This window comes from Ambystoma mexicanum, chromosome 8 (genome assembly GCF_040938575.1).
Source record: "Ambystoma mexicanum isolate Mex_15411 chromosome 8, UKY_AmexF1_1, whole genome shotgun sequence".
Taxonomy (NCBI): domain Eukaryota; kingdom Metazoa; phylum Chordata; class Amphibia; order Caudata; family Ambystomatidae; genus Ambystoma; species Ambystoma mexicanum.
In genome coordinates, this window is record NC_090929.1 from 730457283 (window position 1) to 730474771 (window position 17489).

General features: G+C 47.6%; 35 non-coding genes and 25 pseudogenes across 35 annotated transcripts; all 60 read left to right on the forward strand.

Annotated features, from left to right (window-relative positions):
* The first annotated feature begins 47 nt into the window (after window positions 1–47).
* On the forward strand, window positions 48–156 carry LOC138474703 (5S ribosomal RNA; annotated as a pseudogene).
* Window positions 157–262: 106 nt separating this feature from the next.
* On the forward strand, window positions 263–381 carry LOC138477814 (5S ribosomal RNA). Its single transcript, XR_011271738.1, has one exon. It is a non-coding gene; the product is annotated as a 5S ribosomal RNA (ribosomal RNA).
* A 675-nt stretch (window positions 382–1056) lies between these two features.
* LOC138474344 (5S ribosomal RNA) lies at window positions 1057–1175 on the forward strand (annotated as a pseudogene).
* A 106-nt stretch (window positions 1176–1281) lies between these two features.
* On the forward strand, window positions 1282–1390 carry LOC138474805 (5S ribosomal RNA; annotated as a pseudogene).
* A 461-nt stretch (window positions 1391–1851) lies between these two features.
* On the forward strand, window positions 1852–1970 carry LOC138480073 (5S ribosomal RNA). The gene has a single exon (XR_011273789.1). It is a non-coding gene; the product is annotated as a 5S ribosomal RNA (ribosomal RNA).
* A 106-nt stretch (window positions 1971–2076) lies between these two features.
* LOC138474801 (5S ribosomal RNA) lies at window positions 2077–2185 on the forward strand (annotated as a pseudogene).
* A 107-nt stretch (window positions 2186–2292) lies between these two features.
* Window positions 2293–2411, forward strand: LOC138479909 (5S ribosomal RNA). Its single transcript, XR_011273640.1, has one exon. It is a non-coding gene; the product is annotated as a 5S ribosomal RNA (ribosomal RNA).
* Window positions 2412–2517: 106 nt separating this feature from the next.
* Window positions 2518–2636, forward strand: LOC138474642 (5S ribosomal RNA; annotated as a pseudogene).
* Window positions 2637–2742: 106 nt separating this feature from the next.
* On the forward strand, window positions 2743–2851 carry LOC138474818 (5S ribosomal RNA; annotated as a pseudogene).
* Window positions 2852–3309: 458 nt separating this feature from the next.
* LOC138474687 (5S ribosomal RNA) lies at window positions 3310–3418 on the forward strand (annotated as a pseudogene).
* Window positions 3419–3524: 106 nt separating this feature from the next.
* LOC138480399 (5S ribosomal RNA) lies at window positions 3525–3643 on the forward strand. The gene has a single exon (XR_011274078.1). It is a non-coding gene; the product is annotated as a 5S ribosomal RNA (ribosomal RNA).
* A 106-nt stretch (window positions 3644–3749) lies between these two features.
* Window positions 3750–3868, forward strand: LOC138480424 (5S ribosomal RNA). Its single transcript, XR_011274100.1, has one exon. It is a non-coding gene; the product is annotated as a 5S ribosomal RNA (ribosomal RNA).
* A 106-nt stretch (window positions 3869–3974) lies between these two features.
* On the forward strand, window positions 3975–4083 carry LOC138474727 (5S ribosomal RNA; annotated as a pseudogene).
* A 107-nt stretch (window positions 4084–4190) lies between these two features.
* LOC138480080 (5S ribosomal RNA) lies at window positions 4191–4309 on the forward strand. The gene has a single exon (XR_011273796.1). It is a non-coding gene; the product is annotated as a 5S ribosomal RNA (ribosomal RNA).
* A 106-nt stretch (window positions 4310–4415) lies between these two features.
* On the forward strand, window positions 4416–4524 carry LOC138474728 (5S ribosomal RNA; annotated as a pseudogene).
* A 107-nt stretch (window positions 4525–4631) lies between these two features.
* LOC138480082 (5S ribosomal RNA) lies at window positions 4632–4750 on the forward strand. The gene has a single exon (XR_011273797.1). It is a non-coding gene; the product is annotated as a 5S ribosomal RNA (ribosomal RNA).
* Window positions 4751–4856: 106 nt separating this feature from the next.
* LOC138474023 (5S ribosomal RNA) lies at window positions 4857–4965 on the forward strand (annotated as a pseudogene).
* A 639-nt stretch (window positions 4966–5604) lies between these two features.
* LOC138479229 (5S ribosomal RNA) lies at window positions 5605–5723 on the forward strand. Its single transcript, XR_011273023.1, has one exon. It is a non-coding gene; the product is annotated as a 5S ribosomal RNA (ribosomal RNA).
* Window positions 5724–5829: 106 nt separating this feature from the next.
* Window positions 5830–5948, forward strand: LOC138477887 (5S ribosomal RNA). Its single transcript, XR_011271805.1, has one exon. It is a non-coding gene; the product is annotated as a 5S ribosomal RNA (ribosomal RNA).
* A 106-nt stretch (window positions 5949–6054) lies between these two features.
* LOC138480188 (5S ribosomal RNA) lies at window positions 6055–6173 on the forward strand. Its single transcript, XR_011273894.1, has one exon. It is a non-coding gene; the product is annotated as a 5S ribosomal RNA (ribosomal RNA).
* Window positions 6174–6279: 106 nt separating this feature from the next.
* On the forward strand, window positions 6280–6388 carry LOC138474682 (5S ribosomal RNA; annotated as a pseudogene).
* A 107-nt stretch (window positions 6389–6495) lies between these two features.
* Window positions 6496–6614, forward strand: LOC138479264 (5S ribosomal RNA). Its single transcript, XR_011273055.1, has one exon. It is a non-coding gene; the product is annotated as a 5S ribosomal RNA (ribosomal RNA).
* Window positions 6615–6720: 106 nt separating this feature from the next.
* Window positions 6721–6829, forward strand: LOC138474667 (5S ribosomal RNA; annotated as a pseudogene).
* A 106-nt stretch (window positions 6830–6935) lies between these two features.
* On the forward strand, window positions 6936–7054 carry LOC138478029 (5S ribosomal RNA). The gene has a single exon (XR_011271934.1). It is a non-coding gene; the product is annotated as a 5S ribosomal RNA (ribosomal RNA).
* Window positions 7055–7160: 106 nt separating this feature from the next.
* On the forward strand, window positions 7161–7269 carry LOC138474429 (5S ribosomal RNA; annotated as a pseudogene).
* Window positions 7270–7376: 107 nt separating this feature from the next.
* Window positions 7377–7495, forward strand: LOC138479265 (5S ribosomal RNA). Its single transcript, XR_011273056.1, has one exon. It is a non-coding gene; the product is annotated as a 5S ribosomal RNA (ribosomal RNA).
* A 106-nt stretch (window positions 7496–7601) lies between these two features.
* On the forward strand, window positions 7602–7710 carry LOC138474669 (5S ribosomal RNA; annotated as a pseudogene).
* A 106-nt stretch (window positions 7711–7816) lies between these two features.
* LOC138477015 (5S ribosomal RNA) lies at window positions 7817–7935 on the forward strand. The gene has a single exon (XR_011271014.1). It is a non-coding gene; the product is annotated as a 5S ribosomal RNA (ribosomal RNA).
* Window positions 7936–8041: 106 nt separating this feature from the next.
* Window positions 8042–8150, forward strand: LOC138474664 (5S ribosomal RNA; annotated as a pseudogene).
* Window positions 8151–8256: 106 nt separating this feature from the next.
* On the forward strand, window positions 8257–8375 carry LOC138479100 (5S ribosomal RNA). Its single transcript, XR_011272906.1, has one exon. It is a non-coding gene; the product is annotated as a 5S ribosomal RNA (ribosomal RNA).
* Window positions 8376–8482: 107 nt separating this feature from the next.
* Window positions 8483–8591, forward strand: LOC138474782 (5S ribosomal RNA; annotated as a pseudogene).
* A 106-nt stretch (window positions 8592–8697) lies between these two features.
* LOC138479750 (5S ribosomal RNA) lies at window positions 8698–8816 on the forward strand. Its single transcript, XR_011273496.1, has one exon. It is a non-coding gene; the product is annotated as a 5S ribosomal RNA (ribosomal RNA).
* A 464-nt stretch (window positions 8817–9280) lies between these two features.
* Window positions 9281–9399, forward strand: LOC138479867 (5S ribosomal RNA). Its single transcript, XR_011273602.1, has one exon. It is a non-coding gene; the product is annotated as a 5S ribosomal RNA (ribosomal RNA).
* Window positions 9400–9505: 106 nt separating this feature from the next.
* LOC138474699 (5S ribosomal RNA) lies at window positions 9506–9614 on the forward strand (annotated as a pseudogene).
* A 106-nt stretch (window positions 9615–9720) lies between these two features.
* Window positions 9721–9839, forward strand: LOC138473872 (5S ribosomal RNA; annotated as a pseudogene).
* Window positions 9840–10303: 464 nt separating this feature from the next.
* Window positions 10304–10410, forward strand: LOC138474780 (5S ribosomal RNA; annotated as a pseudogene).
* A 106-nt stretch (window positions 10411–10516) lies between these two features.
* On the forward strand, window positions 10517–10625 carry LOC138474717 (5S ribosomal RNA; annotated as a pseudogene).
* A 106-nt stretch (window positions 10626–10731) lies between these two features.
* LOC138478879 (5S ribosomal RNA) lies at window positions 10732–10850 on the forward strand. Its single transcript, XR_011272705.1, has one exon. It is a non-coding gene; the product is annotated as a 5S ribosomal RNA (ribosomal RNA).
* A 106-nt stretch (window positions 10851–10956) lies between these two features.
* On the forward strand, window positions 10957–11075 carry LOC138480192 (5S ribosomal RNA). The gene has a single exon (XR_011273897.1). It is a non-coding gene; the product is annotated as a 5S ribosomal RNA (ribosomal RNA).
* Window positions 11076–11181: 106 nt separating this feature from the next.
* LOC138475239 (5S ribosomal RNA) lies at window positions 11182–11300 on the forward strand. The gene has a single exon (XR_011269402.1). It is a non-coding gene; the product is annotated as a 5S ribosomal RNA (ribosomal RNA).
* A 106-nt stretch (window positions 11301–11406) lies between these two features.
* LOC138478699 (5S ribosomal RNA) lies at window positions 11407–11525 on the forward strand. Its single transcript, XR_011272542.1, has one exon. It is a non-coding gene; the product is annotated as a 5S ribosomal RNA (ribosomal RNA).
* Window positions 11526–11631: 106 nt separating this feature from the next.
* On the forward strand, window positions 11632–11750 carry LOC138480343 (5S ribosomal RNA). The gene has a single exon (XR_011274027.1). It is a non-coding gene; the product is annotated as a 5S ribosomal RNA (ribosomal RNA).
* Window positions 11751–11856: 106 nt separating this feature from the next.
* Window positions 11857–11975, forward strand: LOC138477950 (5S ribosomal RNA). The gene has a single exon (XR_011271862.1). It is a non-coding gene; the product is annotated as a 5S ribosomal RNA (ribosomal RNA).
* A 107-nt stretch (window positions 11976–12082) lies between these two features.
* On the forward strand, window positions 12083–12201 carry LOC138480420 (5S ribosomal RNA). Its single transcript, XR_011274097.1, has one exon. It is a non-coding gene; the product is annotated as a 5S ribosomal RNA (ribosomal RNA).
* Window positions 12202–12869: 668 nt separating this feature from the next.
* On the forward strand, window positions 12870–12988 carry LOC138480359 (5S ribosomal RNA). The gene has a single exon (XR_011274041.1). It is a non-coding gene; the product is annotated as a 5S ribosomal RNA (ribosomal RNA).
* A 106-nt stretch (window positions 12989–13094) lies between these two features.
* Window positions 13095–13203, forward strand: LOC138474700 (5S ribosomal RNA; annotated as a pseudogene).
* A 106-nt stretch (window positions 13204–13309) lies between these two features.
* On the forward strand, window positions 13310–13428 carry LOC138480318 (5S ribosomal RNA). Its single transcript, XR_011274004.1, has one exon. It is a non-coding gene; the product is annotated as a 5S ribosomal RNA (ribosomal RNA).
* A 464-nt stretch (window positions 13429–13892) lies between these two features.
* Window positions 13893–14011, forward strand: LOC138477881 (5S ribosomal RNA). Its single transcript, XR_011271799.1, has one exon. It is a non-coding gene; the product is annotated as a 5S ribosomal RNA (ribosomal RNA).
* A 106-nt stretch (window positions 14012–14117) lies between these two features.
* Window positions 14118–14236, forward strand: LOC138477027 (5S ribosomal RNA). The gene has a single exon (XR_011271025.1). It is a non-coding gene; the product is annotated as a 5S ribosomal RNA (ribosomal RNA).
* Window positions 14237–14698: 462 nt separating this feature from the next.
* On the forward strand, window positions 14699–14817 carry LOC138479869 (5S ribosomal RNA). Its single transcript, XR_011273604.1, has one exon. It is a non-coding gene; the product is annotated as a 5S ribosomal RNA (ribosomal RNA).
* Window positions 14818–14923: 106 nt separating this feature from the next.
* Window positions 14924–15032, forward strand: LOC138474702 (5S ribosomal RNA; annotated as a pseudogene).
* A 106-nt stretch (window positions 15033–15138) lies between these two features.
* LOC138473873 (5S ribosomal RNA) lies at window positions 15139–15257 on the forward strand (annotated as a pseudogene).
* A 464-nt stretch (window positions 15258–15721) lies between these two features.
* LOC138477956 (5S ribosomal RNA) lies at window positions 15722–15840 on the forward strand. Its single transcript, XR_011271867.1, has one exon. It is a non-coding gene; the product is annotated as a 5S ribosomal RNA (ribosomal RNA).
* A 106-nt stretch (window positions 15841–15946) lies between these two features.
* Window positions 15947–16055, forward strand: LOC138474430 (5S ribosomal RNA; annotated as a pseudogene).
* A 106-nt stretch (window positions 16056–16161) lies between these two features.
* Window positions 16162–16270, forward strand: LOC138474781 (5S ribosomal RNA; annotated as a pseudogene).
* A 106-nt stretch (window positions 16271–16376) lies between these two features.
* Window positions 16377–16495, forward strand: LOC138478880 (5S ribosomal RNA). The gene has a single exon (XR_011272706.1). It is a non-coding gene; the product is annotated as a 5S ribosomal RNA (ribosomal RNA).
* A 106-nt stretch (window positions 16496–16601) lies between these two features.
* LOC138474889 (5S ribosomal RNA) lies at window positions 16602–16720 on the forward strand. The gene has a single exon (XR_011269112.1). It is a non-coding gene; the product is annotated as a 5S ribosomal RNA (ribosomal RNA).
* A 106-nt stretch (window positions 16721–16826) lies between these two features.
* Window positions 16827–16945, forward strand: LOC138480216 (5S ribosomal RNA). The gene has a single exon (XR_011273919.1). It is a non-coding gene; the product is annotated as a 5S ribosomal RNA (ribosomal RNA).
* Window positions 16946–17051: 106 nt separating this feature from the next.
* On the forward strand, window positions 17052–17170 carry LOC138480344 (5S ribosomal RNA). Its single transcript, XR_011274028.1, has one exon. It is a non-coding gene; the product is annotated as a 5S ribosomal RNA (ribosomal RNA).
* Window positions 17171–17276: 106 nt separating this feature from the next.
* Window positions 17277–17395, forward strand: LOC138477649 (5S ribosomal RNA). Its single transcript, XR_011271588.1, has one exon. It is a non-coding gene; the product is annotated as a 5S ribosomal RNA (ribosomal RNA).
* Window positions 17396–17489: the final 94 nt, after the last annotated feature.

A 17489-nucleotide genomic window follows, 5' to 3' on the forward strand; every position in this document is an offset into this window, starting at 1 on the left:
GTCTAGCCGACTAGATGCTTTTAAGTACAAAGCTCACTAGGCCCAGAGCCTACGGCCACACCACACTGAATGTGCCCGATCTCGTAAGCTAAGCAGTGTCGGGCCTAGTTAGTACCTGGATGGGAGACCGCCTGGGAATACCTGGTGCTGTGGGCTTTTTTGTGCTCCAAGTTCAGGAAGTGAGCCATTTCTCAATTGCCTTTCAAAACTGCAAGGTCTAGCCGACTAGATGCTTAAAAGTACAAAACTCACTAGGCCCAGAGCCTACGGCCACACCACACTGAATGCGCCCGATCTCGTCTGATCTCGGAAGCTAAGCGGTGTCGGGCCTAGTTAGTACCTGGATGGGAGACCGCCTGGGAATACCAGGTGCTGTAGGCTTTTTTGTGCTCCAAGTTCAGGAAGTGAGCCATTTCTCTATTGCCTTTCAAAACTGCAAAGTCTAGCCGACTAGATGCTTAAAAGTACAAAACTCACTAGGCCCAGAGCCTACGGCCACAACGCACATAATGCGCCCGATCTTGTCTGATCTCGGAAACTAAGCAGTGTCGGGCCTACTTAATACCTGGATGGGAGACTGCCTTTGAATACCAGGTGCTGTAGCCTTTTTTGTGCTCCATGATTAGTAATTGTGCATCTTCTCAATTACTTTTCAAATTTGGTATGTTTCCAAAATAATTGTATCCCGTTTTATAGCGGAAATGGACAACAACATGAGGGCTGGAGCTACCTATTTACGTAGAATTAGCATACAGGTAGTGTGTTCATGGGTAATAAATCGACTTTCACATGTAATGCAGTACAGAGAATATTGAGTCCTTCAAGAGGCTTGAAAGAAAGCCATTATTGTGTTGATTGTTCTCTCCACCTCCCTGCAACAGAAACAGGATGGATGGATTAAAGTTATCCTACCAGACATAGGAGTCCTGAATGGGCCCACCAGTCTTCTATATCTCGCCTGATCGAGCGATGAGCGTGGTATCATGTTGCAAGTTGCTGCATGGCTTAGCTTACTAAATGCAAATGCATAAGAGTAATATTCTTAGCATTTCTATAGCCTACGGCCACACCACACTGAATGCGCCCGATCATGTCTGATCTCGCAAGCTAAGCAGTGTGGGGCCTAGTTAGTACCTGGATGGGAGACGGCCGGGGAATACCAGGTGCTGTAGGCTTTTTTGTGCTCCAAGTTCAGGAAGTGAGCCATTTCTCAATTGCCTTTCAAAACTGCAAGGTCTAGCCGACTAGATGCTTAAAAGTACAACACTCACTAGGCCTAGAGCCTACGGCCACACCACACTGAATGTGCCCGATCTCGAAAGCTAAGCAGTGTCAGGCCTAGTTAGTACCTGGATGGGAGACTGCGTGGGAATACCAGGTGATGTAGGCTTTTTTGTGCTCCATGATTAGTAATTGCTCAACTTCTCAATTACTTTTCAAATTTGGTATGTTTCCAAAATAATTGTATCCCGTTTTATAGCGGAAATGTTGGACAACATCATGAGGGCTGGAGCTAACTATTTACATAGAATTAGCATACAGGTAGTGTGTTCATGGGTAATAAATCGACTTTCACATGCAATGCAGTACAGAGAATATTGAGTCCTTCAAGAGGCATGAAAGAAAGCCATTATTGTGTTGATTGTTCTCTCCACCTCCCTGCAACAGAAACAGGATGGATAGATTCAAGTTATCCTACCAGACATAGGAGTCCTGAATGGGCCCACCAGTCTATATCTCGCCTGATCGAGCGCTGATCGAGCGATGAGCGTGGTATCATGTTGCAAGTGGCTGCATGGATTAGCTTACTAAATGCAAATGCATAAGAGTAATATTCTTAGCATTTCTAGAGCCTACGGCCACACCACACTGAATGCGCCTGATCTCGTCTGATCTTGGAAGCTAAACAGTGTCGGGCCTAGTTAGTACCTGGATGGGAGACCGCCTGGGAATACCAGGTGCTGTAGGCTTTTTTGTGCTCCAAGTTCAGGAAGTGAGCCATTTCTCAATTGCTTTTCAAAACTGCAAGGTCTAGCCGACTAGATGCTTAAAAGTACAAAACTCACTAGGCCCAGAGCCTACGGCCACACCACACTGAATGCGTCTGATCTCGGAAGCTAAGCAGTGTCTGGCCTAGTTAGTACCTGTATGGGAGACTGCCTGGGAATACCAGGTGCTGTAGGCTTTTTTTGTGCTCCAAGTTCAGGAAGTGAGCCATTTCGCAATTGCCTTTCAAAACTGCAAGTTCTAGCCGACTAGATGCTTAAAAGTACAAAACTCACTAGGCCCAGAACCTACGGCCACACCACACTGAATGCGCCGGATCTCGTCTGATCTCGGAAGCTAAGCAGTGTCGGGCCTAGTTAGTACTTGGATGGGAGACCGCCTGGGAATACCAGGTGCTGTAGGCTTTTTTGTGCTCCAAGTTCAGGTAGTGAGCCATTTCTCAATTGCCTTTCAAAACTGCAAAGTCTAGCCGACTAGATGCTTAAAAGTACAAAACTCAGTGGGCCCAGAGCCTACGGCCACACCACACTGAATGCGCCCGATCTTGTCTGATCTTGGAAGCTAAGCAGTGTCAGGCCTAGTTGTTACCTGGATGGGAGACCGCCTGAGAATACCAGGTGCTGTAGGCTTTTTTGTGCTCCAAGTTCAGGAAGTGAGCCATTTCTCAATTGCCTTTCAAAACTGCAAGGTCTAGCCGACTAGATGCTTAAAAGTACAAAACTCACTAGGCCTAGAGCCTGAGGCCGCACCACACTGAATGCGCCTGATCTCGGAAGCTAAGCAGTGTCGGGCCTAGTTAGTACCTGAATGGGAGACCGCCTGGGAATGCCAGGTGCTGTTGGCTATTTTGTGCTCCATGATTAGTAATTGCGCAACTTCTCAATTACTTTTCAAATTTGGTATGTTTCCAAAATAATTGTATCCCGTTTTATAGCGGAAATGTTGGACAACATCATGAGGGCTGGAGCTACCTATTTACATAGAATTAGCATACAAGTAGTGTGTTCATGGGTAATAAATCGACTTTCACATGTAATGCAGTACAGAGAATATTGAGTCCTTCAAGAGGCATGAAAGAAAGCCATTATTGTGTTGATTGTTCTCTCCACCTCCCTGCAACAGGATGGATGGATTAAAGTTATCCTACCAGACATAGGAGTCCTGAATGGGCCCACCAGTCTATTATATCTAGCCTGATCGAGCGCTGATCGAGCGATGAGCGTGGTATCATGTTGCAAGTGGCTGCATGGCTTAGCTTACTAAATGCAAATGCATAAGAGTAATATTCTTAGCATTTCTAGAGCCTACGGCCACACCACACTGAATGCGCCCGATCTTGGAAGCTAAACAGTGTCGGGTCTAGTTAGTACCTGGATGGGAGACCGCCTGGGAATACCAGGTGCTGTAGGCTATTTTGTGCTCCAAGTTCAGGAAGTGAGCCATTTCTCAATTGCCTTTCAAAACTGCAAGGTCTAGCCGACTAGATGCTTAAAAGTACAAAACGCACTAAGCCTAGAGCCTGAGGCCACACCACACTGAATGCCCCCGATCTCGTCTGATCTTGGAAGCTAAGCAGTGTAGGGCCTAGTTAGTACCTGGATGGGAGACCGCCTGGGAATACCAGGTGCTGTAGGCTTTTTTGTGCTCCAAGTTCAGGAAGTGAGCCATTTCTCAATTGCCTTTCAAAACTGCAAGGTCTAGCCAACTAGATGCTTAAAAGTACAAAACTCACTAGGCCCAGAGCCTACGGCTACACCACACTGAATGCGCCCGATCTCGTCTGATCTCGGAAGCTAAGCGGTGTCAGGCCTAGTTAGTACCTGGATGGGAGACCGCCTGGGTATACCAGGTGCTGTAGGCTTTTTTGTGCTCCAAGTTCAGGAAGTGAGCCATTTCTCAATTGCCTTTCAAAACTGCAAGGTCTAGCCGACTAGATGCTTAAAAGTACAAAACTCACTAGGCCCAGAGCCTACGGCCACACCACACTGAATGCGTCTGATCTCGGAAGCTAAGCAGTGTCAGGCCTAGTTAGTACCTGGATGGGAGACCGCCTGGGAATACCAGGTGCTGTAGGCTTTTTTTGTGCTCCAAGTTCAGGAAGTGAGCCATTTCTCAATTGCCTTTCAAAACTGCAAGGTCTAGCCAACTAGATGCTTAAAAGTACAAAACTCACTAGGCCCAGAGCCTGCGGCCACACCACACTGAATGCGCTCGATCTCGTCTGATCTCGGAAGCTAAGCAGTGTTGGGCCTAGTTAGTACCTGGTTGGGAGACTGCCTGGGAATACCAGGTGCTGTAGGCTTTTTTGTGCTCCAAGTTCAGGAAGTGAGCCATTTCTCAATTGCCTTTCAAAACTGCAAGGTCTAGCCGACTAGATGCTTAAAAGTACAAAACTCACTAGGCCCAGAGCCTACGGCCACACCACACTGAATGCGTCTGATCTCGGAAGCTAAGCAGTGTCAGGCCTAGTTAGTACCTGGATGGGAGACCGCCTGGGAATACCAGGTGCTGTAGGCTTTTTTTGTGCTCCAAGTTCAGGAAGTGAGCCATTTCTCAATTGCCTTTCAAAACTGCAAGGTCTAGCCAACTAGATGCTTAAAAGTACAAAACTCACTAGGCCCAGAGCCTGCGGCCACACCACACTGAATGCGCTCGATCTCGTCTGATCTCGGAAGCTAAGCAGTGTTGGGCCTAGTTAGTACCTGGTTGGGAGACTGCCTGGGAATACCAGGTGCTGTAGGCTTTTTTGTGCTCCAAGTTCAGGAAGTGAGCCATTTCTCAATTGCCTTTCAAAACTGCAAGGTCTAGCCGACTAGATGCTTAAAAGTACAAAACGCACTAGGCCCAGAGCCTACGGCCACACCACACTGAATGCACCTGATCTCGGAAGCTAAGCAGTGTCGGGCCTAGTTAGTACCTGGATGGGAGACCGCCTGGGAATACCAGGTGCTGTAGGCTTTTTTGTGCTCCAAGTTCAGGAAGTGAGCCATTTCTCAATTGCCTTTCAAAACTGCAAGGTGTAGCCGACTAGATGCTTAAAAGTACAAAACTCACTAGGCCCAGAGCCTACGGCCACACCACACTGAATGCGCCTAGTTAGTACCTGGATGGGAGACCGCCTGGGAATACCAGGTGCTGTAGGCTATTTTGTGCTCCATGATTAGTAATTGCGCAACTTCTCAATTACTTTTCAAATTTGGTATGTTTCCAAAATAATTGTATCCCGTTTTATAGCGGAAATGTTGGACAACATTATGAGGGCTGGAGCTACCTATTTACATATAATTAGCATACAGGTAGTGTGTTCATGGGTAATAAATCGACTTTCACATGTAATGCAGTACAGAGAATATTGAGTCCTTCAAGAGGCTTGAAAGAAAGCCATTATTGTGTTGATTGTTCTCTCCACCTCCCTGCAACAGAAACAGGATGGATGGATTAAAGTTATCCTACCAGACATAGGAGTCCTGAATGGGCCCACCAGTCTTATATATCTCGCCTGATCGAGCGATGAGCGTGGTATCATGTTGCAAGTGGCTGCATGGCTTAGCTTACTAAATGCAAATGCATAAGAGTAATATTCTTAGCATTTCTAGAGCCTACGGCCACACCACACTGAATGCGCCTGATCTCGTCTGATCTTGGAAGCTAAGCAGTGTTGGGCCTAGTTAGTACCTGGATGGGAGACCGCCTGGGAATACCAGGTGCTGTAGGCTTTTTTGTGCTCCAAGTTCAGGAAGTGAGCCATTTCTCAATTGCCTTTCAAAACTGCAAGGTCTAGCCGACTAGATGCTTAAAAGTACAAAACTCACAAGGCCCAGAGCCTACGGCCACACCACACTGAATGCGCCCGATCTCGTCTGATCTCGGACGCTAAGCAGTGTTGGGCCTAGTTAGTACCTGGATGGGAGACCGCCTGGGAATACCAGGTGCTGTAGGCTTTTTTGTGCTCCAAGTTCAGGAAGTGAGCCATTTCTCAATTGCCTTTCAAAACTGCAAGGTCTAGCCGACTAGATGCTTAAAAGTACAAAACTCACTAGGCCCAGAGCCTACGGCCACACCACACTGAATGCGCCCGATCTCGTCTGATCTCGGAAGCTAAGCGGTGTCGGGCCTAGTTAGTACCTGGATGGGAGACCGCCTGTGTATACCAGGTGCTGTAGGCTTTTTTGTGCTCCAAGTTCAGGAAGTGAGCCATTTCTCAATTGCCTTTCAAAACTGCAAGGTCTAGCCGACTAGATGCTTAAAAGTACAAAACTCACTGGGCCCAGAGCCTACGGCCACACCACACTGAATGCGTCTGATCTCCGAAGCTAAGCAGTGTCGGGCCTAGTTAGTACCTGGATGGGAGACCGCCTGGGAATACCAGGTGCTGTAGGCTTTTTTTGTGCTCCAAGTTCAGGAAGTGAGCCATTTCTCAATTGCCTTTCAAAACTGCAAGGTCTAGCCAACTAGATGCTTAAAAGTACAAAACTCACTAGGCCCAGAGCCTGCGGCCACACCACACTGAATGCGCTCGATCTCATCTGATCTCGGCAGCTAAGCAGTGTTGGGCCTAGTTAGTACCTGGTTGGGAGACCGCCTGGGAATACCAGGTGCTGTAGGCTTTTTTGTGCTCCAAGTTCAGGAAGTGAGCCATTTCTCAATTGCCTTTCAAAACTGCAAGGTCTAGCCGACTACATGCTTAAAAGTACAAAACTCACTAGGCCCAGAGCCTACGGCCACACCACACTGAATGCGCCCGATCTCGGAAGCTAAGTAGTGTCAGGCCTAGTTAGTACCTGGATGGGAGACCGCCTGGGAATACCAGGTGCTGTAGGCTTTTTTGTGCTCCAAGTTCAGGAAGTGAGCCATTTCTCAATTGCCTTTCAAAACTGCAAGGTCTAGCCGACTAGATGCTTAAAAGTACAAAACTCACTAGGCCCAGAGCCTACGGCCACACCACACTGAATGCACCCGATCTCATCTGATCTCGGAAGCTAAGCGGTGTCGGGCCTAGTTAGTACCTGGATGGGAGACCGCCTGGGTATACCAGGTGCTGTAGGCTTTTTTGTGCTCCAAGTTCAGGAAGTGAGCCATTTCTCAATTGCCTTTCAAAACTGCAAGGTCTAGCCGACTAGATGCTTAAAAGTACAAAACTCACTGGGCCCAGAGCCTACGGCCACACCACACTGAATGCGTCTGATCTCGGAAGCTAAGCAGTGTCGGGCCTAGTTAGTACCTGGATGGGAGACCGCCTGGGAATACCAGGTGCTGTAGGCTTTTTTTGTGCTCCAAGTTCAGGAAGTGAGCCATTTCTCAATTGCCTTTCAAAACTGCAAGGTCTAGCCAACTAGATGCTTAAAAGTACAAAACTCACTAGGCCCAGAGCCTGCGGCCACACCACACTGAATGCGCTCGATCTCATCTGATCTCGGCAGCTAAGCAGTGTTGGGCCTAGTTAGTACCTGGTTGGGAGACCGCCTGGGAATACCAGGTGCTGTAGGCTTTTTTGTGCTCCAAGTTCAGGAAGTGAGCCATTTCTCAATTGCCTTTCAAAACTGCAAGGTCTAGCCGACTACATGCTTAAAAGTACAAAACTCACTAGGCCCAGAGCCTACGGCCACACCACACTGAATGCGCCCGATCTCGGAAGCTAAGTAGTGTCAGGCCTAGTTAGTACCTGGATGGGAGACCGCCTGGGAATACCAGGTGCTGTAGGCTTTTTTGTGCTCCAAGTTCAGGAAGTGAGCCATTTCTCAATTGCCTTTCAAAACTGCAAGGTCTAGCCGACTAGATGCTTAAAAGTACAAAACTCACTAGGCCCAGAGCCTACGGCCACACCACACTGAATGCGCCCGATCTCGTCTGATCTCGGAAGCTAAGCAGTGTCGGGCCTAGTTAGTACCTGGATGGGAGACCGCCTGGGAATACCAGGTGCTGTAGGCTTTTTTGTGCTCCAAGTTCAGGAAGTGAGCCATTTCTCAATTGCCTTTCAAAACTGCAAGGTCTAGCCGACAAGATGCTTAAAAGTACAAAACTCACTAGGCTCAGAGCCTACGGCCACACCACACTGAATGCGCCTGATCTCGGAAGCTAAGCAGTGTTGGGCCTAGTTAGTACCTGGATGGGAGACCGCCTGGGATTACCAGGTGCTGTAGGCTTTTTTGTGCTCCAAGTTCAGGAAGTGAGCCATTTCTCAATTGCCTTTCAAAACTGCAAGGTCTAGCCGACTAGATGCTTAAAAGTACAAAACTCACTAGGCCTAGAGCCTACGGCCACACCACACTGAATGCGCCCGATCTCGTCTGATCTCGGAAGCTAAGCAGTGTTGGGCCTAGTTAGTACCTGGATGGGAGACCGCCTGGTAATACCAGGTGCTGTAGGCTTTTTTTGTGCTCCAAGTTCAGGAAGTGAGCCATTTCTCAATTACCTTTCAAAACTGCAAGGTCTAGCCGACTAGATGCTTAAAAGTACAAAACTCACTAGGGCCAGAGCCTATGGCCACACCACACTGAATGCGTCTGATCTCGGAAGCTGAGCAGTGTCGGGCCTAGTTAGTACCTGGGTGGGAGACCGCCTGGGAATACCGGGTGCTGTAGGCTTTTTTGTGCTCCAAGTTCAGGAAGTGAGCCATTTCTCAATTGCCTTTCAAAACTGCAAGGTCTAGCCGACTAGATGCTTAAAAGTACAAAACTCACTAGGCCCAGAGCCTACGGCCACACCACACTGAATGCGCCCGATCTCGTCTGATCTCGGAAGCTAAGCAGTATTGGGCCTAGTTAGTACCTGGATGGGAGACCGCCTGGGAATACCAGGTGCTGTAGACTATTTTGTGCTCCATGATTAGTAATTGCGCAACTTCTCATTTACTTTTCAAATTTGGTATGTTTCCAAAATAATTGTATCCCGTTTTATAGCGGAAATGTTGGACAACATTATGAGGGCTGGAGCTACCTATTTACATATAATTAGCATACAGGTAGTGTGTTCATGGGTAATAAATCGACTTTCACATGTAATGCAGTACAGAGAATATTGAGTCCTTCAAGAGGCTTGAAAGAAAGCCATTATTGTGTTGATTGTTCTCTCCACCTCCCTGCAACAGAAACAGGATGGATGGATTAAAGTTATCCTACCAGACATAGGAGTCCTGAATGGGCCCACCAGTCTTATATATCTCGCCTGATCGAGCGCTGATCGAGCGATGAGCGTGGTATCATGTTGCAAGTGGCTGCATGGCTTAGCTTACTAAATGCAAATGCATAAGAGTAATATTCTTAGCATTTCTAGAGCCTACGGCCACACCACACTGAATGCGCCTGATCTCGTCTGATCTCGGAAGGTAAACAGTGTCGGGCCTAGTTAGTACCTGGATGGGAGACCGCCTGGGAATACCAGGTGCTGTAGGCTTTTTTGTGCTCCAAGTTCAGGAAGTGAGCCATTTCTCAATTGCCTTTCAAAACTGCAAGGTCTAGCCGACTAGATGCTTAAAAGTACAAAACTCACTAGGCCCAGAACCTACGGCCACACCACACTGAATGCGTCTGATCTCGGAAGCTAAGCGGTGTTGGGCCTAGTTAGTACCTGGATGGGAGACCGCCTGGGAATACCAGGTGCTGTAGGCTTTTTTGTGCTCCAAGTTCAGGAAGTGAGCCATTTCTCAATTGCCTTTCAAAACTGCAAGGTCTAGCCGACTAGATGCTTAAAAGTACAAAACTCACTAGGTCCAGAGCCTATGGCCACACCACACTGAATGTGCCAGATCTCTTCTGATCTCGGAAGCTAAGCAATGTCGGGCCTAGTTAGTACCTGGATGGGAGACCGCCTGGGAATACCAGGTGCTGTAGGCTATTTTGTGCTCCATGATTAGTAATTGCGCAACTTCTCAATTACTTTTCAAATTTGGTATGTTTCCAAAATAATTTTATCCCGTTTTATAGCGGAAATGTTGGACAACATTATGAGGGCTGGAGCTACCTATTTACATATAATTAGCATACAGGTAGTGTGTTCATGGGTAATAAATCGACTTTCACATGTAATGCAGTACAGAGAATATTGAGTCCTTCAAGAGGCTTGAAAGAAAGCCATTATTGTGTTGATTGTTCTCTCCACCTCCCTGCAAGAGAAACAGGATGGATGGATTAAAGTTATCCTACCAGACATAGGAGTCCTGAATGGGCCCACCAGTCTTATATATCTCGCCTGATCGAGCGCTGATCGAGCGATGAGCGTGGTATCATGTTGCAAGTGGCTGCATGGCTTAGCTTACTAAATGCAAATGCATAAGAGTAATATTCTTAGCATTTCTAGAGCCTACGGCCACACCACACTGAATGCGCCCGATCTCGTGCTAAGCAGTGTTGGGCCTAGTTAGTACCTGGATGGGAGACCGCCTGGGAATACCAGGTGCTGTAGGCTTTTTTGTGCTCCAAGTTCAGGAAGTGAGCCATTTCTCAATTGCCTTTCAAAACTGCAAGGTCTAGCCGACTAGATGCTTAAAAGTACAAAACTCACTAGGCCCAGAGCCTACGGCCACACCACACTGAATGCGTCTGATCTCGGAAGCTAAGAAGTGTAGGGCCTAGTTAGTACCTGGATGGGAGACCGCCTGGGAATACCAGGTGCTGTAGGCTTTTTTGTGCTCCAAGTTCAGGAAGTGAGCCATTTCTCAATTGCCTTTCAAAACTGCAAGGTCTAGCCGACTAGATGCTTAAAAGTACAAAACTCACTAGGCCCAGAGCCTACGGCCACACCACACTGAATGCGCCCGATCTCGTCTGATCTCGGAAGCTAAGCAGTGTCAGGCCTAGTTAGTACCTGGATGGGAGACCGCCTGGGAATACCAGGTGCTGTAGGCTTTTTTGTGCTCCAAGTTCAGGAAGTGAGCCATTTCTCAATTGCCTTTCAAAACTGCAAGGTCTAGCCGACTAGATGCTTAAAAGTACAAAACTCACTAGGCCCAGAGCCTACGGCCACACCACACTGAATGCGCCCGATCTCGTCTGATCTCAGAAGCTAAGCAGTGTCAGGCCTAGTTAGTACCTGGATGGGAGACCGCCTGGGAATACCAGGTGCTGTAGGCTTTTTTGTGCTCCAAGTTCAGGAAGTGAGCCATTTCTCAATTGCCTTTCAAAACTGCAAGGTCTAGCCGACTAGATGCTTAAAAGTACAAAACTCACTAGGCCCAGAGCCTACGGCCACACCACACTGAATGCGCCCGATCTCGTCTGATCTCGGAAGCTAAGCAGTGTTGGGCCTAGTTAGTACCTGGATGGGAGACCGCCTGGGAATACCAGGTGCTGTAGGCTTTTTTGTGCTCCAAGTTCAGGAAGTGAGCCATTTCTCAATTGCCTTTCAAAACTGCAAGGTCTAGCCGACTAGATGCTTAAAAGTACAAAACTCACTAGGCCCAGAGCCTACGGCCACACCACACTGAATGTGCCCGATCTCGTCTGATCTCGGAAGCTAAGCAGTGTTGGGCCTAGTTAGTACCTGGATGGGAGTCCGCCTGGGAATACCAGGTGCTGTAGGCTTTTTTGTGCTCCAAGTTCAGGAAGTGAGTCATTTCTCAATTGCCTTTCAAAACTGCAAGGTCTAGCCGACTAGATGCTTAAAAGTACAAAACTCACTAGGCCCAGAGCCTACGGCCACACCACACTGAATGCGCCCGATCTCGTCTGATCTCGGAAGCTAAGCAGTGTTGGGCCTAGTTAGTACCTGGATGGGAGACGGCCTGGGATTACCAGGTGCTGTAGGCTTTTTTGTGCTCCAAGTTCAGGAAGTGAGCCATTTCTCAATTGCCTTTCAAAACTGCAAGGTCTAGCCGACTAGATGCTTAAAAGTACAAAACTCACTAGGCCTAGAGCCTACGGCCACACCACACTGAATGCGCCCGATCTCGTCTGATCTCGGAAGCTAAGCAGTGTTGGGCCTAGTAAGTACCTGGATGGGAGACCGCCTGGGAATACGAGGTGCTGTAGGCTTTTTTTGTGCTCCAAGGTCAGGAAGTGAGCCATTTCTCAATTGCCTTTCAAAACTGCAAGGTCTAGCCGACTAGATGCTTAAAAGTACAAAACTCACTAGGCCCAGAGCCTACGGCCACACCACACTGAATGCGCCCGATCTCGTCTGATCTTGAAAGCTAAGCGGTGTCGGGCCTAGTTAGTACCTGGATGGGAGACCGCCTGGGAATACCAGGTGCTATAGGCTTTTTTGTGCTCCAAGTTCAGGAAGTGAGCCATTTCTCAATTGCCTTTCAAAACTGCAAGGTCTAGCCGACTAGATGCTTAAAAGTACAAAACTCACTAGGTCCAGAACCTACAGCCACACCACACTGAATGCTCCAGATCTAGTCAGCTAAGCAGTGTCGTGCCTAGTTAGTACCTGGATGGGAGACCGCCTGGGAATACCAGGTGCTGTAGGCTATTTTGTGCTCCATGATTAGTAATTGCGCAACTTCTCAATTACTTTTCAAATTTGGTATGTTTCCAAAATAATTGTATCCCGTTTTATAGCGGAAATGTTGGACAACATTATGAGGGCTGGAGCTACCTATTTACATATAATTAGCATACAGGTAGTGTGTTCATGGGTAATAAATCGACTTTCACATGTAATGCAGTACAGAGAATATTGAGTCCTTCAAGAGGCTTGAAAGAAAGCCATTATTGTGTTGATTGTTCTCTCCACCTCCCTGCAACAGAAACAGGATGGATGGATTAAAGTTATCCTACCAGACATAGGAGTCCTGAATGGGCCCACCAGTCTTATATATCTTGCCTGATCGAGCGATGAGCGTGGTATCATGTTGCAATTGGCTGCATGGCTTAGCTTACTAAATGCAAATGCATAAGAGTAATATTCCTAGCATTTCTAGAGCCTATGGCCACACCGCACTGAATGCGCCCGATCTCGTCTGATCTTGGAAGCTAAGCAGTGTTGGGCCTAGTTAGTACATGGATGGGAGACTGCCTGGGAATACCAGGTGCTGTAGGCTTTTTTGTGCTCCAAGTTCAGGAAGTGAGCCATTTCTCAATTGCCTTTCAAAACTGCAAGGTCTAGCCGACTAGATGCTTAAAAGTACAAAACTCACTAGGCCCAGAACCTACGGCCACACCACACTGAATGCGTCTGATCTCGGAAGCTAAGCGGTGTTGGGCCTAGTTAGTACCTGGATGGGAGACCGCCTGGGAATACCAGGTGCTGTAGGCTTTTTTGTGCTCCAAGTTCAGGAAGTGAGCCATTTCTCAATTGCCTTTCAAAACTGCAAGGTCTAGCCGACTAGATGCTTAAAAGTACAAAACTCACTAGGCCCAGAGCCTATGGCCACACCACACTGAATGCGCCCGATCTCGTCTGATCTCAGAAGCTAAGCAGTATCGGGCCTAGTTAGTACCTGGATGGGAGACCGCCTGGGAATACCAGGTGCTGTAGGCTATTTTGTGCTCCATGATTAGTAATTGCGCAACTTCTCAATTACTTTTCAAATTTGGTATGTTTCCAAAATAATTGTATCCCGTTTTATAGCGGAAATGTTGGACAACATTATGAGGGCTGGAGCTACCTATTTACATATAATTAGCATACAGGTAGTGTGTTCATGGGTAATAAATCGACTTTCACATGTAATGCAGTACAGAGAATATTGAGTCCTTCAAGAGGCTTGAAAGAAAGCCATTATTGTGTTGATTGTTCTCTCCACCTCCCTGCAACAGAAACAGGATGGATGGATTAAAGTTATCCTACCAGACATAGGAGTCCTGAATGGGCCCACCAGTCTTATATATCTCGCCTGATCGAGCGCTGATCGAGCGATGAGCGTGGTATCATGTTGCAAGTGGCTGCATGGCTTAGCTTACTAAATGCAAATGCATAAGAGTAATATTCTTAGCATTTCTAGAGCCTACGGCCACACCACACTGAATGCGCCCGATCTCGTCTGATCTCGGAAGCTAAGTAGTGTTGGGCCTAGTTAGTACCTGGATGGGAGACCGCCTGGGAATACCAGGTGCTGTAGGCTTTTTTGTGCTCCAAGTTCAGGAAGTGAGCCATTTCTCAATTGCCTTTCAAAACTGCAAGGTCTAGCCGACTAGATGCTTAAAAGTACAAAACTCACTAGCCCCAGAGCCTACGGCCACACCACACTGAATGCGCCCGATCTCGTCTGATCTCGGAAGCTAAGCAGTGTCGGGCCTAGTTAGTACCTGGATGGGAGACCGCCTGGGAATACCAGGTGCTGTAGGCTATTTTGTGCTCCATGATTAGTAATTGCGCAACTTCTCAATTACTTTTCAAATTTGGTATGTTTCCAAAATAATTGTATCCCGTTTTATAGCGGAAATGTTGGACAACATTATGAGGGCTGGAGCTACCTATTTACATATAATTAGCATACAGGTGTGTGTTCATGGGTAATAAATCGACTTTCACATGTAATGCAGTACAGAGAATATTGAGTCCTTCAAGAGGCTTGAAAGAAAGCCATTATTGTGTTGATTGTTCTCTCCACCTCCCTGCAACAGAAACAGGATGGATGGATTAAAGTTATCCTACCAGACATAGGAGTCCTGAATGGGCCCACCAGTCTTATATATCTCGCCTGATCGAGCCTGATCGAGCGATGAGCGTGGTATCATGTTGCAAGTGGCTGCATGGCTTAGCTTACTAAATGCAAATGCATAAGAGTAATATTCTTAGCATTTCTAGAGCCTACGGCCACACCACACTGAATGCGCCTGATCTCGTCTGATCTCGGAAGGTAAACAGTGTCGGGCCTAGTTAGTACCTGGATGGGAGACCGCCTGGGAATACCAGGTGCTGTAGGCTTTTTTGTGCTCCAAGTTCAGGAAGTGAGCCATTTCTCAATTGCCTTTCAAAACTGCAAGGTCTAGCCGACTAGATGCTTAAAAGTACAAAACTCACTAGGCCCAGAACCTACGGCCACACCACACTGAATGCGTCTGATCTCGGAAGCTAAGCGGTGTTGGGCCTAGTTAGTACCTGGATGGGAGACCGCCTGGGAATACCAGGTGCTGTAGGCTTTTTTGTGCTCCAAGTTCAGGAAGTGAGCCATTTCTCAATTGCCTTTCAAAACTGCAAGGTCTAGCCGACTAGATGCTTAAAAGTACAAAACTCACTAGGTCCAGAGCCTATGGCCACACCACACTGAATGTGCCAGATCTCTTCTGATCTCGGAAGCTAAGCAATGTCGGGCCTAGTTAGTACCTGGATGGGAGACCGCCTGGGAATACCAGGTGCTGTAGGCTATTTTGTGCTCCATGATTAGTAATTGTGCAACTTCTCAATTACTTTTCAAATTTGGTATGTTTCCAAAATAATTGTATCCCGTTTTATAGCGGAAATGTTGGACAAGATTATGAGGGCTGGAGCTACCTATTTACATATAATTAGCATACAGGTAGTGTGTTCATGGGTAATAAATCGACTTTCACATGTAATGCAGTACAGAGAATATTGAGTCCTTCAAGAGGCTTGAAAGAAAGCCATTATTGTGTTGATTGTTCTCTCCACCTCCCTGCAAGAGAAACAGGATGGATGGATTAAAGTTATCCTACCAGACATAGGAGTCCTGAATGGGCCCACCAGTCTTATATATCTCGCCTGATCGAGCGCTGATCGAGCGATGAGCGTGGTATCATGTTGCAAGTGGCTGCATGGCTTAGCTTACTAAATGCAAATGCATAAGAGTAATATTCTTAGCATTTCTAGAGCCTACGGCCACACCACACTGAATGCGCCCGATCTCGTCTGATCTTGGAAGCTAAGCAGTGTTGGGCCTAGTTAGTACCTGGATGGGAGACCGCCTGGGAATACCAGGTGCTGTAGGCTTTTTTGTGCTCCAAGTTCAGGAAGTGAGCCATTTCTCAATTGCCTTTCAAAACTGCAAGGTCTAGCCGACTAGATGCTTAAAAGTACAAAACTCACTAGGCCCAGAGCCTACGGCCACACCACACTGAATGCGTCTGATCTCGGAAGCTAAGCAGTGTCGGGCCTAGTTAGTACCTGGATGGGAGACCGCCTGGGAATACCAGGTGCTGTAGGCTTTTTTGTGCTCCAAGTTCAGGAAGTGAGCCATTTCTCAATTGCCTTTCAAAACTGCAAGGTCTAGCCGACTAGATGCTTAAAAGTACAAACCTCACTAGGCCCAGAGCCTACGGCCGCACCACACTGATTGCGCCTGATCTCAGAAGCTAAGCAGTGTCGGGCCAAGTTATTAACTGGATGGGAGACCGCCTGGGAATACCAGGTGCTGTAGGCTTTTTTGTGCTCCAAGTTCAGGAAGTGAGCCATTTCTCAATTGCCTTTCAAAACTGCAAGGTGTAGCCGACTAGATGCTTAAAAGTACAAAACTCACTAGGCCCAGAGCCTACGGCCACACCACACTGAATGCGCCCGATCTCGTCTGATCTCGGAAGCTAAGCAGTGTCAGGCCTAGTTAGTACCTGGATGGGAGACCGCCTGGGAATACCAGGTGCTGTAGGCTTTTTTGTGCTCCAAGTTCAGGAAGTGAGCCATTTCTCAATTGCCTTTCAAAACTGCAAGGTCTAGCCGACTAGATGCTTAAAAGTACAAAACTCACTAAGCCCAGAGCCTACGGCCACACCACACTGAATGCGCCCGATCTCGTCTGATCTCGGAAGCTAAGCAGTGTTGGGCCTAGTTAGTACCTGGATGGGAGACCACCTGGGAATACCAGGTGCTGTAGGCTTTTTTGTGCTCCAAGTTCAGGAAGTGAGCCATTTCTCAATTGCCTTTCAAAACTGCAAGGTCTAGCCGACTAGATGCTTAAAAGTACAAAACTCACTAGGCCCAGAGCCTACGGCCACACCACACTGAATGTGCCCGATCTCGTCTGATCTCGGAAGCTAAGCAGCGTTGGGCCTAGTTAGTAACTGGATGGGAGACCGCCTGGGAATACCAGGTGCTGTAGGCTTTTTTGTGCTCCAAGTTCAGGAAGTGAGCCATTTCTCAATTGCCTTTCAAAACTGCAAGGTCTAGCCGACTAGATGCTTAAAAGTACAAAACTCACTAGGCCCAGAGCCTACGGCCACACCACACTGAATGCGCCCGATCTCGTCTGATCTCGGAAGCTAAGCAGTGTTGGGCCTAGTTAGTACCTGGATGGGAGACGGCCTGGGATTACCAGGTGCTGTAGGCTTTTTTGTGCTCCAAGTTCAGGAAGTGAGCCATTTCTCAATTGCCTTTCAAAACTGCAAGGTCTAGCCGACTAGATGCTTAAAAGTACAAAACTCACTAGGCCTAGAGCCTACGGCCACACCACACTGAATGCGCCCGATCTCGTCTGATCTCGGAAGCTAAGCAGTGTTGGGCCTAGTAAGTACCTGGATGGGAGACCGCCTGGGAATACCAGGTGCTGTAGGCTTTTTTTGTGCTCCAAGGTCAGGAAGTGAGCCATTTCTCAATTGCCTTTCAAAACTGCAAGGTCTAGCAGACTAGATGCTTAAAAGTACAAAACT